This window comes from Dromaius novaehollandiae, chromosome 16 (genome assembly GCF_036370855.1).
Source record: "Dromaius novaehollandiae isolate bDroNov1 chromosome 16, bDroNov1.hap1, whole genome shotgun sequence".
NCBI classification, from domain to species: Eukaryota; Metazoa; Chordata; class Aves; order Casuariiformes; family Dromaiidae; genus Dromaius; species Dromaius novaehollandiae.
The window spans coordinates 9,913,265-9,929,354 of NC_088113.1; the positions used below are offsets into that span (position 1 = coordinate 9,913,265).

The window sequence follows — 16,090 nt, forward strand, 5'->3', positions numbered from 1 at the left end:
GGGCTGCAGAGGATGTTATATTTTCTCCTGGTGGCCATGCCTTTCTGCAAGCTAGATGGATAAAGGAATGTGCATCTTAAAAGCCTCTGCCATCTTATAAACTGTATGGCAATTATATGCCTACTGTTGTGCCAAAACTTTTCACTTACTGGTGCTATGTAATTGGGGGTTTGCTACTTAGGTGGTCATTTTTTGGTGTGCTGCTGCTTTTATTATAATGCTCTGGTGGTACCCAGAGCATCCAGATGCAATGGGACATCTGCTATGTCCTGGGGCTGCCAGAAAGAGCAGAGTGCTTACAGGGAGGCACCTGGGCAGGGAGCTGGCTGGGCTGCAACCCTGCTCTGCAGCCATGGAGTGGGGACACTTCTCACGTTAAATACCACCTCATTAAGTAAGGAGTTGAGGTCTGCCGGCAGGCCCTGGTTTGGGGAGGCCTCTTGGCCTGGCTGAATGTGTTGTGGTACCCCAGGCAGGGACTGGGAATGCCCTGAGCAAGGGGCCTTGGTCGTGAAGCCCAGATGTCCTCACCTGCCTGTGGAGCCATGACCTCGGTGACTTCCCTGCAGCCAGGCAGAAAATCCCTGGAAGTGGGGCCAGACCTTGTGGCACTGAACCCAAATCCTCCAATTTCCCAGTACTGCTGGAGCAGCATCACTGTCCTTCCTGGAGAGCTATTTAGTGGAACAGCTTGGCGATTGCTGGCATATTTAGCCAGGTAAGTGTTTCCTTCCCAGTCTGTCGAGCTTGCTCATTGACTAACACGATCACCGTGTCCTGGCTGCCTAATAATGGTCTTGGGGGCAAGGAGGTGAACAGGGAAGGGCTGTGGCTAGTACTAGTCCTCCTCAGCTGTGTGCACCTTCTTTGAGTATCTCAGGGACTGAGGTTCACTGGCAAAACTGAGCTCTTCTCTGAAACTAGAGTGAGGAACATGTAATCTCCCTGGGCAATCACAGCTAATGAGTGCAGTTCAAATGTTAATTTTTGGCTATCCATGCACAGAGTAAACAAGTGAAAAAGATTAATTGAAAATCAATTGCAGGGATTTGACATCTCACAGAGATGGCCCAAGCAAAACTAGAAGCTAAATTCATCTGATAAATAACTCATTGTGAGTTATTTGTTTGGCTCTACTTAAGCGGCTGATTATGTGGGTCTTTGGTTAATTGACTTATTGAGTGGCTGGTGTGGGTTTTTGGCTGCTTGCGTACTCTCTGCACGTTTTTGCTATTAACTCAGCTGTTTGATGAAACAAGTAGTCTATTGTCTATTTTTTGCTGGCTAGGTTGGTGTTTGGTTGGATACTGGCTCTTGGGCTAATTGAATACATCTGCTGCTGGCTGTATGGTGGCTTGCTGGGTTTGTCACTGGCTCTTTGTTTTGTTGCCTGCCTGATGTGTCAGTGGCCCACGTTGTCACGGTGGCCTGGTGCTTGCCTATTTCTGCTCATTCACACTTGCAAACGAGCTGCTCACTTTTTTCCTGGTTGCCATTTGGGATTGCCACTGCCTCTAACTTTTGCGCAGTGGGTCCCAGCCGTAGCTGGGACTCCTCCTCCCCTCCTCTTGGCAAGCGAAGGTCAGCGTATCATCTCTAGGACATCTGAGAATTGTCACTGGGAAGGATGGACCATTTTCAGGAAGTCCCTTCCCAGCTGGAGCTGTGTTCTGCAACCCTGGCATGGCTCCATCCTGACCTTCAATTTTTTTGTACTGAATCCTTCATTTCTTCTGGGAAATGTGGCACAGGGGCTTTTGGTTTAGAAGCAGGTGGGTTGCTGGCTCAGAAGGAGGACTGAACTCAAGTGGGAAAGGGGGGGCGGGGGGGGAGTAAGGAAGAGGAGACCTGGGCAGGAAATGATCTCTGAAAATTGAATAATAAGCTTGGTTGATTTCAACAGGCTCTTTTCATGCACTTTTATTTGCTTTTGGCCCTGGTCTAACTTTAATTTTGGGGTGAGAGCATTTTTCCACTGTGGTAAAAACTGTTTCTTAGAAATCCATGCTGGGCAGCATAGAAATTAGCATCACCTGGTGCAAGGTATGTTTGAGAGCAAAGCCAGGAACCAGCTGAGGCAACTGCAGGAGGGATGAGTGTCTGGGGTGGGGAAGGAGGGAGAGTGCATGCTCTTCATGCTCTCCTGCTCCAAGGCCAAGGCACCTGAAAGCTATTAGCACACCAGTCCCTCAGGGCAGCCTGGCCTGGCTGATCTCCGGTTGACATGAGGTGCTGACTGTAGCTGAAGCTGACTTGACAAGGCCCCAGGGAGATGCTCAAATTAGCTTGTTTACAGCTCTTCTGCTCTTTCATTTCATCTGTTCCCCCTCCCTTGTAAAATACACTTAGAGCAAACAGTGGTGCACATGTCCTGCTGTGCTTCCTGCTTCTCTGGAGGGGCCCGGGCCCGGTAGGATGCTCGGCCTTGCTGGATTGATGTGGTACATAGTGGCAGTGCAGGGCTCCCTCACAGCTCTGAGGTGCCTTCGTCTGCAATGGAGAGGATCACCACTCTGGGCCAGAAGAAGACTCAGTCCATTTTCCTTTGCCTGGTTGTCCTCTCTGCTCCCTCCCAGGATGGCCAGCAAGGATGCCAGTTCCTGCCCTACACCTCACGTCTCCCCTCCCAGCCCACTGCCACCATGCTGACCTTCCAGGTGAACAGCCAATACCACAGACCTCCTGGGACACCTTGCTCCCTTTCAGCTCAGATCACAGGACCAGGAGAGAAGGTGACATGGCCTCCAGTGCCCCTGTCCCAGCAGGAGGGCATGGTGGTGAAGCAAACCACAGACCTGCTTCCTGGTAGGCTGGATTGCTCCAATCATGCTGTGGGCACAACCTCCCAGGAGAATACAACAAATGAAAACCTAAAACTTAGGAGTCCTCTTGAAAAACCAGGCTCCCTTGGGAGCTTTGCATGCTTGAAGAGATGTTGAGAATTTGTGGCCCAGGAGAAGGTCCAGGAGTGGCTCCCACCTGCAACTAGTCAGAAATGTCCATCTTGGTGCATCTTGAAAGGACCCCCATGGAGCCCTGGGCCAGGCAGAGGCAGGGCTTGCCCATGTAGACTGCCTGCTGCTGAGGAGGGGACTGCCTGCAGGCAGGGGCTGTACCTGATGGGACCCCTTTTTCCTTTTCCCTCCCTTTTTCCATTTTTGTGCCTTGTTCTCCAGCAGGCACCTGACCTGGTTTGCCAGGAGGCTGTCCTGGGGCACAGTGGGGCACAAGCTGGGGAGTGAGGGAAGATGTTGCCTGTCTAAAGCTCTCTGAAGGTCACTGAAGGGTAATGGAACAGAATAGGACAAATTCTACACATTCTTGCCATTGTCTGAAGTTTCTGCTGTCTTGGAAAGCGCCTGCAGGGCCATCTTGTCAGAATCCTGCAGGAAAGCAAGGGCTTTGTGATGGCAGAAGAAATTAAGATGGTTTGGGTTTTTTGGCTTCTGGGAGGAGTTGTAGGGAAGAAACACAAGTGTTGGATTGGTCCCTGCTTAATGTCAGCAAAACAAGGGAGAGAAAGGCAGGAAAAAAAGGAATAGAGGAAATGAGAAGAAAAGGGAATAGATTAGCAAAGAACTACCTTCCTCTAATCTTGGGTTTCAGCAGGTGCAAATACCCGCAGAGATCCCTCCTGGAAACCTGGTGTATGGCTCCCACTTTGTGACCCTAAGATGCGCCAATATAGCATTCTCCACAGATGGCCCCAGTGCTGTGACATGAAAATCATGCCAGCAGCAGGAAGCATGTGGTTTCTGCAGCTGGGAAAAGTAGAAGCAAAGGACCCTTCTGAGCAGCTTCTAGTAATGGTCTTTCAGGAAAATGCCCAGCTCCTTAAAATGCATGCCCATACCCTGTTGGCAGATCCGGTCCCCAAGCTGTGGTCGTGCTTCCCTGTGTGTCGACTGCAGTGCTGAGCTCCTTGGCTGGCAGGACCCGTATGGGTGCCCCCTTTGCTGCTGTGCTGTGGCTGTTCCCAACCTGTGTGGCATGGGCTGGTGGGTGGCCCCAGGGCCAGTGCCTCCCTAGCGCACTGCAAGGCACAGCAGGACCTGTAACTGCAAAGGGGCAACTTTGCAAGAGCAGCACAGGAACAGCTCCAGTGGCTCCCAAGGAGGAACTGCCTGTGTCTGAAGGGAAAGTGGAGGATCTGGAAAGCAAGTGATATGGAAAGGACAATCAATAGGGAAAAGGGTCTCTTCTCAAGGAGGGAGAGCAAGCTCTGGAAAGCATTTGTCAGGGTGGGAAGCTGAGCCCTGGGCTGCCTCCCAGCCCCAGTGCCACTCCTGGGCACTGGCATCAGACTCTGCATTTGAGGGAACAGCCCTGAGTGCTCACCGGGACTGAGAGGGATTGCAGCTCCTGCAGCCCAGGCTCTCCCTGCCCTTGCTGCGTGCCCCAGTCCTCCTGAGTACAGCACAGCCACAGCCCATCCCTTGCTGAGCTCGTGGCCTGTTCTAGCTGCAGTGCCTGACAACAGTAGCACTGGGAGAAGGAAGGGCATCTCTTTTCCAAGCCAGAGGAGAAATATTTCATCTGCCAGCAAGTTTACTAGTGGCGTTTCGTCTCTCAGCAGTGCTGGTAGGGTTAGCAGGTGAGGTGGCTGTGCAGGGTGCTGAAAGGGGAGAGGTTTCATGTGCTGGTGCCATTAATAGTTTGGATTCCGAGGCCATAAAACAATGATGCTTGTCATGGACGTTGTCTGCTCTGGCCATGTGTCTGTGTTTCTGCAGCTAGTTTCCTGGGGAATATGTGGGTAACAGCAGAGCCTTCTGAAATACTGCTGCAGGGACTGGATTAGCTTTTCCTGGGTAGATTTACTGGCTCTCTCCCATTAGCTCCTCAGCAGCACAGCAGCCTTGCTCCCAGATTGCTGACTTAGAGCTTGACTTGCAGGTGTCTCTGCCACTGCATGGCCAGGCTGGCAGGTCTGCTGAAATGCAGCGAGAGCCGTGGCTCCTGGTCTGGGCACGTGGCCTCCCAGGCAAGAGAGATGGCATTTCCCCCTCACTGCCCCATGTGTGTTGCCAGGCCAGCTGCAGTCCACAGGGTGTTTTTCAGTGTCCAGAAGGAGCAGCTGCAGGACCCCGTGCTCCTGTCCATCCTCATGCTTCGAGTGTGGTGCAGGGGAGGAATGGCCTCGCATAGAGGGGGCTGGGGCCCATGTGCCTGGGCACAGCCATGGCATGCATAATACTGTCTTGTTTCTCCAGGTCTGAATCCCTCGTGCCCCCTCAATGCTACGCGGGCATGCATGATGGACCAGGGTCTCAGGTCTCCAAGGCATGATCCCTCCAGACCATCAAACTGAGAGGCAGCGCCCTTTGTGCCTTCATCTGAAGCCTCTGAGGTAAGATGGCACCTAAACATGTCAGTCTCTTTTGGGGGGTTGTTCTTTGGTTTGACCATCTATCTATTCTCCTGTTTCTGTAGCACAAAAGCACTTTTCTTGGTGAGGTTGGAAACCATGACAGTTTGTGCTGATCAAGTGGTCAGAGTGACTAAAATGACACAATCTGCCCAAAGAAAAGGCATGAATTCATGTGCAAGTATCCTAAGCACTAGTTTGGCTGTCTGCCGGCAGAGCAAGCAGCCCCATACCATAAGGCACCCGGATCAGCTCCTCCACATTTTTGCAAGTTGGTGGCACCTCAGGCTCCTGCTATGCCTCCCAGTATCTGGCTGGCTTGAGATCACAGCCTGCTTGATGGAAGCCAGAAGCTGGCCATGGCCTCTGCCAGGAGATGCTGGGCTGCACCTTGAACTCCTGCGTGGCCAGGTGCCTCTGAGGAGCGATGCCATCAGCGCGGTGGGGGCGGACGGCTTCCCAGTCCTCCCATGGCTTCTTCCCTTCAGGCCCTGCCAGGACATTTGCTTTAGATGTTTCACTAGACTAGTTCAGCCAGCAGCATGTGTGTTTGCTTTACTGCAGCCGAGTCAGACTGGTCTGAATTAAGCTCTGAGTTTCTTTTTAAAGCCAAGAGCTATCTAAAAAGATACTGTAAAGATGGGAGATGCAGCAGGGAACAGAGGCATCCCTGGAGCGAGGACAGGTTCAGAGACAAATGCCCAGGTGGTCTGTCAGTGCCCAGCCTGGCTCTGGACAGGTACAAGTATCAGTTACCCTGGGCCTCTAAACTGGGCTTTTTAGCCCCAGTGAAGTAAGGACACGTATTAATGTAAGGATTCTTGTTCTATAACAAGGAAGAACTTTCTGGATGAAAGCTTTAATTAGATTTGTTTGGACCCTGTTCACATGCCTCATGGGTTCACTTTCTGTGAATACTTTAAATAACAATATTATTGGCAGAAGCTTTTGTGCAAACTGCAAATTTGGGGTCGGAATCTCAGCTGATACAAATCAGCACTGTTCTCTCCAAGTCAGCAGAGGTACACCAATTTACACCCGCAGAAAGGCAGACTCCCTAAATGAATGTTGAGAAATTAGTCTTGGAACATAAATTTGGAGCAAAAACCTCCAAGTATTTGTATTGGAAACCTTATCCTGAGACTGCAGCAGCTCTGAAATTGTGGGAGAGAGCACTGACCACTGGTTGGCAGGAATCCTGGTACAAAGAGCAAACCCATCATGTGCCAGAACCTCCTCACCTCCTCCATCTCACCTAGTGCAGAGCTCCCCTCTGGTTGGGTGAGCAGCCCTTTCTTCACGCCTCTGGCATATGCAATATCTGCATCTCAGAGCAATTCTCCCTAGATTCCAGTGCTCTGCTCCCAGCCAGCCCTTCCTGCACCAGTTACCCTCATTTCCACCATCTGGAAATGAGCTCCTTGGCTTGAACTGGCTGCCCAGCGATTCCCTCTCCTTGCCCTTAAGCACTTGGCAGCCCCCTCGCCCTTCTGTGGCTTGATTCTGCCCAGCTCACAGGGCTCGAGGGTTGTATTGGAGGCTCTGGGGGATGGGGCTGCATCTGGGGACAGTGGGAGAAAAAGGAGAGGGGAGCCTCTGATTTCTATCTCATGGAGGAACTGGAGCATGCCCAGAAACAATAAATGTCCAGTGGTGATTTGATGTGAGTTAAGATGGAAAAGGATCATGGAGGGTGTGTCTGAGACAAGTTCTCCCTTTAGACTTTAAACTCTTAAATTTCTGCACACTTGCAAGGCTGCGCTCTGTATGGAACAGTGCTCAGGGACTCCTGACTTGCCTGGGAGAGGGTCCCCTCTGCCCTGTCCCTTGGGACCCTACGGTCCTGCTTGGAGCATCTTTGGCCAATGCTGCAAATGTGAAGATGTGAGGTTGGGCAGCTGGGCTGAAAGGCTGACAGCAGGGGTAGGGGTGCTGCGTGCTGGCTGAGTGCTGTGCAGAAGGGATACACCGCCTCAGCTCCCCCCTTTATTCTGGGGAGAAAACTTGGGGCTGCACCTGGCAGGGATGAGGTCCAGTGCCCACATCACTTGCAGGATGCTGGACTGAGTACAATAGGCATTTCCTCCAAAATGCTCCTCATAACATCTGCCTCACATGATGTAGGCAGCAAAATATCATAAGAAGAAACTTCAAACTTAAAAGAAGGGGGAAAAGCTACTCCTGAGCTGTCACAGGCACAATCAGAGGCCTCAACTGTGTTCTGGGCCCCTCCACTTTGCCCCGCAGCTGAGCTCTGCCAGGAGCTCGCACTCGCCCCTGGCCGTGGCAGCAGGAACAGCTCTGTGGAGCAGCGCTCCCTGCATGGGGGTGGACAACACAGAAGGGCAGTTGGGTCCAGAGCCCCTCGGTGCTGTGCCTCCATCGCAGGGGCACCACGGCTCACTGGCTCTCATGGCCCTTTCTAGGCAAGTCTGGCACATCTGTCGAGAGCTCCTGGCTCAGAAACCTGTTTTGTGATGCTGCAGGTGGACAGTTCAAAAGACCAAGAGGGAGTTTTAATCCTTCAGTGACCTACGGAGATTATTTTTGCTTGCAGGGCCAAATGTTGCAGAAAGGAGGAATGACATGAGGTCTGCAAGGCAGGCTGCACCAGGGCTGCAGGGCTCATGGCACGTGGAGGTCTGGCGGCTCGCTGGCATCAGTCAGCAAGGGGAGCTGGTTATTTATCGCCCAAGGAGCGCCCTGCTGCAAGCCCACAGCTCAAGAGGGAGGGCTGGAGCAGGGTGAGCTTGTGCTGGCTGGGCGCAGCCTCCCTCCTTGAGGGAGCCTGGACTGGCAGGCTCGACCCTCATCTTGCTGGGCTTGAGGGTCCTGGTCCTGAGCTCTGCCCTGAGCAGTGGTGGGACAGCATGGCACAAAAAAGTGCTGGGGAGAGTCCTTGGCACTGCAGGGCACTGACCTCTGCTGCATTCAAGCCATCAGTGCAGCCCAGGGACTTCCCCGGTTGGAAGAAAGCTGCTGCCAGGGTCGGGTTTTGGCCAGCGTGTGCAATCCTGTCCTCTGAAGCAGCCAGTGGGTTCCCGTGAGGTGTCAGGCTCTGATGGTCATCCCTGTTTCCGGGGCCTCTTGAAGGCAGGGCTGCGCCTGGGTCCCTGTCCCTGGGAGGGTGCAGGGCAAGGTGCGCTGCTTGCTGACTGAAGGCAGCGTGGTGTGGTGCTTCCTGGCTGTGCTTGCACGCTGCAACACCAGCCATCCGGATGCATGGGGGACCGGGAGATGGGAAATCCCTGTTTTCCTGTGGGTCTGGGGTGCAGAGGGCCGGAGGGGGCTGAAAGGGGCACCAGCTGGGCATAGGAATCCAGGCCAGGACTTGTGTGTTGCTATCCATCCCGAAAGAAAAAGCAATGTGCCCTAAGGTCAGGCAGGTAAAGGGCTCCTGGGGTCTGCGCAGTCACTTGGAATAAGAAGGGGAAGAATGTGCAATGGGTTTTGGTGTCAGCTGAGTAGATTTGGGGGCAACAGCAGAGAGAGGAGGATGCCCTGAGAGCGTGCGTGTGCAAACAGCTCCCAGGCGCCCTAGTAAGGAGCAGTGTCGGCGCCTCCTCGTTTCAGTTCTCAAAGTAACGAGCGAGAGGAGAGCACAAGCGTTCCCCTCGCGCAGTACGTCTGCGGCCGCTTGGCCACGTACCCAGCCCCAAGGGCTCCCGGGGGATCCCCCGACCGCGCAGGACTCTTCCAAGCCGTCCTGCTTGTTGGCAGCCCGCACGGCCCCCAAAGTTGCGTTATGGAGCTCTTTGTGTTTGTCCCATCATTTCCATGCTGGGTTGTCATAGATTTGTCGGGGATTTCCTGGATAGAAGTACGTGCGCTCAGATGGCCTCTGTGTGCAGCATATCCAAGATATCCCAAGTAAATGGCCAAAGTCCTCAAATTCCACTCCAACATCATTTTTGGGGTGGAAACAGAGGAAGGCCGGATGCGTGGTAGCCCTGCCCTCACACCCAATAAAATATATCTGTCTCTGGTTTGTATCTAAAGGAAAAAAAGAGACACAGAGAGAGAGAGAGGCTCTCTGAAATGAGATTCCTGAGACGACAGCATGCTGACATGCTCTGGAGTGATTTTGGCAAGAAACTAGAAAATTAAACAGAAGTCGAGGTTTGCAGAACTGTGCAGCCCCCCTGGGGGGGCTAACGGGATAGGGAAGCAGGGGGCCGCGGGGGGCCGTGGAGCTGATGCGCTCCTGGCCCTGTGCTGGAGGCAGCCTCCTGCTGTGCATCGCCAGACCCCGCCGGGCTGGGAGCCGTGAGCCCCCCAACCCTGAGCTCGCACGGGCGATGCACGCTGCTGCCGCTCTGCAGCCCCAACTTCGCTGCTGGAAAGGGAGCTCTCTGTAATGTGGGATTTTTTCCCCCCCTTTTTTTTTTTCCACCGCTGATGTCTCTGCAGCCCTGGATAAGCCATCACAGAGGGGGTGTGAAACAGCCCGGAGCTCCTGCGCGTTTGGCCGGCGCCCAGCGGTGCAGGTATGCTGGCCCCCGACCAGCGCTCGGCCGCGGGGAGCGATGGAGCGAGCAGGCGTGCGGCCGCTGTGCGGGGAACCTCCCGCGGGCCGGGCACGCGCCCTGCGGATCCGTAACCCTGCGTCGGAGAGGACTCGGGAAGCACGCGTGACTCCCGCGGGTCGGCGGGTACCACGTGCCGCGGCCGGAGGGGCGCGTTTCGGCGGAGCAGCTGGTCGTGAGCCGCTGCCTTCGGCTGCTCGCGTGTTCACTGCCGCCGGGCTGGGTCGGCCGGGCGGCTCCCGCGGCCCCTGTGCATCTCGTGGCTGGAGGAGCGGCGGGCGCTGGGCGAGGGAAGGGCTGACGGGCCCGGCGGGTCCCCGGGCCGGGCTCTGCAGGCTGAAACAGGGGCGGCCGGGGGATTCGCAGCCACTTTTTCAAGTATCTGGCGCTTGAATATTTATGAACTAGGAGAGTGAACCAAGCTCCTGCGATTAGAGGAAACCGAACCCGATACTTGGAGTTGCAAACATAGTCAAGAGCCTGTTTCACCCCAGCTCCAGAGCGGGAGGAAAGTGCACCTCCGGGACAGCCGGGAGGGGAGGCAGCGGACAAAATCATCAGCGGTTCCTTCCCGCTGTTGCTCCTGCGGGGCCAGGGCCGACCTGGCTCCATCACCACGCTTCTGCTGATTTACGCCCTGGTGTTGCGCGTTCCCGGCTGCAGCAGCATCCTGCTCCTGCCTCCTCCAGCCCCCTGGAAAAGGAGCTGCTCTCCTGGCAGGCACTTGGCCGTGTGGCCCGGTGCAAAGGACCGCGATGGAGCCTCGCTCTCCCGCCTGCAAACAGCAGCGTTTGGGGAGTGCTGCGGCTGCCGCTAACAGCAGCTTAGGGCAAATCCCCCTAATTCTCCTTCCCGGTTGCTCCCGGACTCTCAGTGCTCAGGCTTCGATGGAGCCCGTTCAGCGTCGGGTCGGGAAGGAGGAGGCGGCTGGGGCATCAGCAACGGCCCCGGGGGGCCCACGTGCCCCGGTGAACGGGGAGCCGCTGCCCTGTGCGCGTGTTGCCCCTCACTGCCAGCGTGCACAGGCCCACGGGGGAAAGCAAGCAGAGCAGCTCATCTTTGCTGGGGCTGCAGCACCGTTTCAGCCAGGACAGGACAAAATCCCTCCAGAGTTGCCTGTAGCAGCTACGACCAGCTGGAAACCATCTCACTTGCTCGTAGGGAGCCCCCGCGCAAACCGGCCGCGGGTCTGGGGCTGCCTCGGCAGGGCGCCTCGGCGGAGGCGGCGCGGGAGGCTGCAGCTCGTGCTGCCGAAGTTTGTTTTTTCAATCTCTTAGCATTTATTTTATTTTATTTTAATTATTTTTAATAATTTCTCTGAGTGCTCGCTGGGGCTTTTTCTCTTGTTTATGGATTCGAGGAAAGCCGGAGCAGAAGGAAAATATTGTAAGCCAAGCAGGGATTTCTGCCACACGCAGGAGCCTAGTATCAGGTCGTCCCCTTTGCCCATCACCACCCCGCTCTCGCACTCAATATCATCTGACAGAGCCAATAAAATGGTTTTAGCTGGTGGTCCAGCCCTGGGGAGCGGCCCCTCACACCCCCGAGGTGTCTCTTCACCCGGCTGCAGAGTCCTGGCCTGTTCAACGGGACATTTTCTAGTCCCTCTGCGTTCTTTTGAAGATGGGTAGGGACCAGAAACACACATAGTAATCCCCCAAGCCATGCAAAAGCGTCCATCCGCTGGCCAAAAATGAAGATTTGGCAATGAAAAAGAAGGGGGTGTGGGGGGCACTGCGTGCAGGAGAGGAGCCGTGCTGCCCTGGCACCCGCGGGGGATGCACCCAGGGGCCCCTTGGCCAGACCCGCTCTCCTGTGCTTTGCCTGCAGAGGCGGCCGGGCACGTCCCCACGGATGGGCGGGCAGAGGCGAGCGCGCCCCGCAGCTCCCCGCACCGCCGCTCCCAGAGCCGCCCGCCCGCCCGGCCGCTGTAAATCCCCCCCGGGTGCGGGGCAGAGCATCGCTCAGAGGCAGCAGCACAATTTGCCGTGACCGGAGCCGAGTGCTTTTCCCCTGCTTTCTACCCGAACAAACCGTCCAGCTTTTGGCAGCCGCCTGCACATGGGGCCGGTTCCGCTCCGGCCGACGTCAGAGGAGCAGGCGCCCGGCCCGCGTGGTGCCTGTGGGTGCCAAGCTCTGTGGCAGCGAGCTGCAGCCTGGCATGCACCCCCAGACAGGCTGGGCCGGCGGGCGGTCCTCGCCCCTCGCCCCTGAGATGCAACGAGTGCAACAGTCTCAGCAGCCCTCTCCCCTCACGCCTGAGATGCAACGAGTGCAACAGTCTCAGCAGTCTGCAGGGCAGGCAGAGATGCCTGCCCCATCCTCCCTGGTGCTCCCCACCACGAGGGCAACACGCAGAGGGAGAAGAGAGAGCAGACAGGCAGGAGGGCCTGGGAAGGAGCTTTAGGTGGCACTGTGCCCTTAGGGCATCGCTGCCTTTTCTGCTGTCTTCTCCTGGCCCCCTCCGCAGCATCGCCCGCCCTGCAGCAGGGGCAACCTGGCAGCGGCGTGCCGGGAGCCAGCAGCCTGGGTCTGGCAGCATCCCGAGAACGGGAGAGTTGCAGGGTGCGGGGTGGGAGCGGTGCAGGCGCAGCCCGGCTGCCCAGCAGTTTCCCCCAGGAGCGGGCAGCAGCAGCCAGGGCCCCGCAGCGGGTGTGGGCAGCGCCGCAGCCCCCGTGCCCTGCCGCAGGGAGCAGCGAGGGGGCTGCCGGGGCGCCGAGCCGGATGGGGAGGGGAGGACAAGCTGCACTGCAAAAAATACATATAAACAATTTAATAAGACAAAAAAATGTCTCCCAGCTGGGATTCATCAGGGAGAGCTTTCCGGGAGGAATAACACGGGAAGCAGCCCCTCGCCAGCACGACGATACTTGTCAGTGCTGGCTGCAGCAAAGGTGTGCCGCCCGGGAAAGCAGATTCGGCGCCCCGAGCTCCCCGCGGAGCCGCGAGGAAGGGTGTCTGGGGGCTCCGCGCGGCTCCCGCACTCCGTCCACTTGCCCTGCCGGCAGCCCCCCGAAAGGCGCCGTGGGAGCCGGCAAAGCCGGAGCGCCACGAATTCCGGCAGCACTAGCACCCTGGAGAAAGGGGTGTCTTGAAAAGCCATTTGCAGGCTGAGAATGTGCTTTAGCCCTTAAAGCAAGCCCTCGGCGGCAGCCGCAGCACGGGCCCGGGTCAGCTGCAGGCTCTCAGCGCTTTCGGAGCCCCTCTAGCGCCTGGGGCTGGGGGGGGCAGGCTCGCATTCCTGCACGGGACGGGTATTATTGATCCTAAAAAGGGAATTGTTGGAGTCTTTACCAAAGAAGGAGTGCCGGCCGAGGCACCGCCAGGCAGAGCACAGCAGAGGCACGTGGCAGCACCTCCCCGCAGCGCTGGGGCTCGCTCCCGCGTGGCCCCGACTCCCCCTCAAAGGCACGGGGCCGAATCCGGCGTGGAGCTGGGGCACAGGCTGGTGGCTCGCGCTCCTCCCTCCAGGGCTGCTGTGGCGGTGGAGCCGCCGGGGTGCCGCGGATCAGCGGTGGCGGGTGGCATCGCTGGCCGAGGCAGCGGGGGCTCCCGGGGACGAGACCTGCCAGCCGCCCCGCAGAGCCGCCACACACGCTTCCCGGCCCTCCGCCACCGCAGGCTGAGCATCCCCGCGTTCATGCGGGCAGCGTGGAAAACGCCCCCGAATGCCGCAGCCATCCCGCAAACCCGCCAGGCCTGCGGGCCGGGGGCTCCCTGTGCCGCGGAGGGGAACCCGTGCGCGGGGACACGGTGGGAAACCCTGGCCCCGCGCCGGCCGGCCAGGAGGGACGCGGGCCCGCGGCTGTGCCCGGAGCAGGGCTCGTGAGCCGCTTCATGCCGAGGGATGGCAGCTCTTGATGAGACACAGGTCAAACGCACTGTTATTAGAACTTAGTAAATGTGCTTTTAACAACCATCTGGCACTTCTTTTATATGCAATAACCATCCCATTACATTGAAATAAAATCCACATTTAAGGCACTTAATTGCACAAGCGGCCTTTGGCTTTTTCTCTCTCATCTCATAAAAAGCTTCCCGTTTCAGTCCGTCACCGGCAGAAGAGCTCGGCTGTGGGTCTCTGTCCCCCCCACGGCTGGGGCCGCCGCGCTCAGCAGTGCAGCCCAGAGCGGGGTGACACGCAGGGGTGGCAGTGGGTACCGGGGGGCCCCCACACCTCCCTAAGCTGACACCGGCCCCAGGGGCTCGTGCGCTGGCCGGTGCCGTCAGGCGGCAGCTCCGCAAAGGGGCAGCCCAGGGATTTTGCAGCCGTCTCTGGGTGCGGACCAGGCCCACACGGGGCTAGAACGAGGTTGGACACTTGTCTGGTTGCGAGCAGAGAGCAGGACAGAAATCCCACCTCCTGGAGGGTTTCGAGGTTGTTCTGACTTGGCTTCGTTCCCATCCTGGACAAACTCTTCCCCTCTCCCCAGCTCCCCGGGAAGGGCGACCCTGGATGGCAAATGCCGTCTCGGATGGCTCAAACAACAGCAGCCCTTTCGGGGGCCAAAACATCAAAATCAGACACTTCGGACATTTCTCCTTGATTTTTTTCCCAGTAAAATGACAGGATTTTGCAACACGTTTCAGCAAGAGCACACTTCCTGACAGAAACTTGTTCCTCTCCGGTCTTCCCAGGTGGTTGGGTTTATGGCAGGCCCCAGTCAGAAGCCCATCCCGCTCCAGCACGGGCGTCTGGGCGGCCACGGGGACAAACAGCAGCGGAGCCGCAGAGCGCGACGGCGTGCGAACAAGGGCCCGCATCCGCCCCGCGCGCCTCCCGCGCCCGGCCCAGGCGTCCAGGCTCGTCGGCTGGGACGGGCGGACGAGGGAAGGGGACAGGCATGTCGACAGCAGCTCCACTGACCGCTTGGGCTCTTCCCCGACGAGCCGAAAGCACAACTTCCCAGTGCCCTCTGCAGGAGAAAGCGCCTCCCTTTCCCGCCGGCGCTTCCTGCACGGCGGGGCACAAGGGCCCCGTGCGGCGCGGGGCTGGCTCCCCGCTCTCCCCAGGGAGAGCCGGCCCCAGATCTCTGCTCCCAGGGCTGGGGCAGCACGACTCGGGCCTCCCCAGGCTCGTCAACCAGGACCCTCTGCCGCAGGACGAGGCCGAAGCCAAAGGCCTTCGTGCCACGCTCCGCTTGGTGCTGCTTCGGCACCGTCTCCACTTTCCCTCCGCGGCGGTTACAAGAAAAGCTGCTTTTTTCCTCTCTTTTCCTTTCAAACACATCCCAATGCAGCAGGATGCAACCACGGACGTAAAACAGGCGGGAGCAGTGGTGCGGGACGGGTCGGGGCAGGCGCGCCCCAGGCCAAGCGGCAGGCGCTGCCTGCACCCCGGCAGCGCGTCCCTGGGGGCCGAGAGCGCGGCGGCGCTGGGGGTAACCTCGCGCTTGATCTTTTATTTCTTTTCATTTGGTCCTTAGAGAAAAATGAGAAAAAAGAGAGATGGAAAATAAGGCTCCCTTGAAGCAGGGATCACCAAAACGACTCCTTAAACCTCGCTGGCTGCCGCCCTCAGCCGCCGCCGGGGCCATGACGGGAGAGGCTGGTCCCGGTGCGGGTCGCCGGGGAGCACCGCGACGGCTGGGCACCCGTGGAGGGCCAGCAGGGCCCACGGGGGCGGGCTGGCAGGGCCCGTGGGTGCGGGCTGGCAGGGCCCGTGGGTGCTGACCCCCCAGAGCTCCGGCGGGACGGGCTGCGGGACGAGCAGAGGAGGGCGGAGGGAGCGCCGGCGCCTCACAGGGGACGGCACGGCGTGGCACCGCACCGCACCGCACCGCACGGCATGGCACGGCACACGACATGGTGTGGCACGACATGGGCGACATGGCACGACGGGAACGGCACGGCATGGCTCCGGACGACATCGCCGCACGACGCGGCACCGCATGACGTGGCATGACCGGACACGGCACGACACGGCACGACACGGCACGGCGCGGTTTTCCCTCGCTTCCCCTTTAACCGCGGCTCCCGCGCCGCCAGCCGCCCGCCGCTCCACCAATCAGCGAAGCCCACATCCTCGCAGGGCCCCGCCCCCCCGCCCGGGGGGAGCCGGGAGGCACGTACCATCCCCGCTCCCCGCTGGGGGGGGCTGCCATTTTGCCGGCCACGGGCGAGACGGTCCTCGCCCCGCCACCGCCCAGGCCGCGCCTGTTCGGCGGAGGTTTGGTACCTCTGCGCGTCCCCGCCG

At 58.2% G+C, this 16,090-nt stretch overlaps 1 long non-coding RNA gene across 1 annotated transcript; it reads right to left on the reverse strand.

Annotated features, from left to right (window-relative positions):
* Positions 1 to 14,427: 14,427 nt before the first annotated feature.
* Positions 14,428 to 16,023, reverse strand: LOC135330104 (uncharacterized). Its single transcript, XR_010391872.1, has 2 exons — positions 15,967 to 16,023; positions 14,428 to 15,315 (listed from the first exon to the last, which is right to left on the reverse strand). It is a non-coding gene; the product is annotated as an uncharacterized LOC135330104 (long non-coding RNA).
* Positions 16,024 to 16,090: the final 67 nt, after the last annotated feature.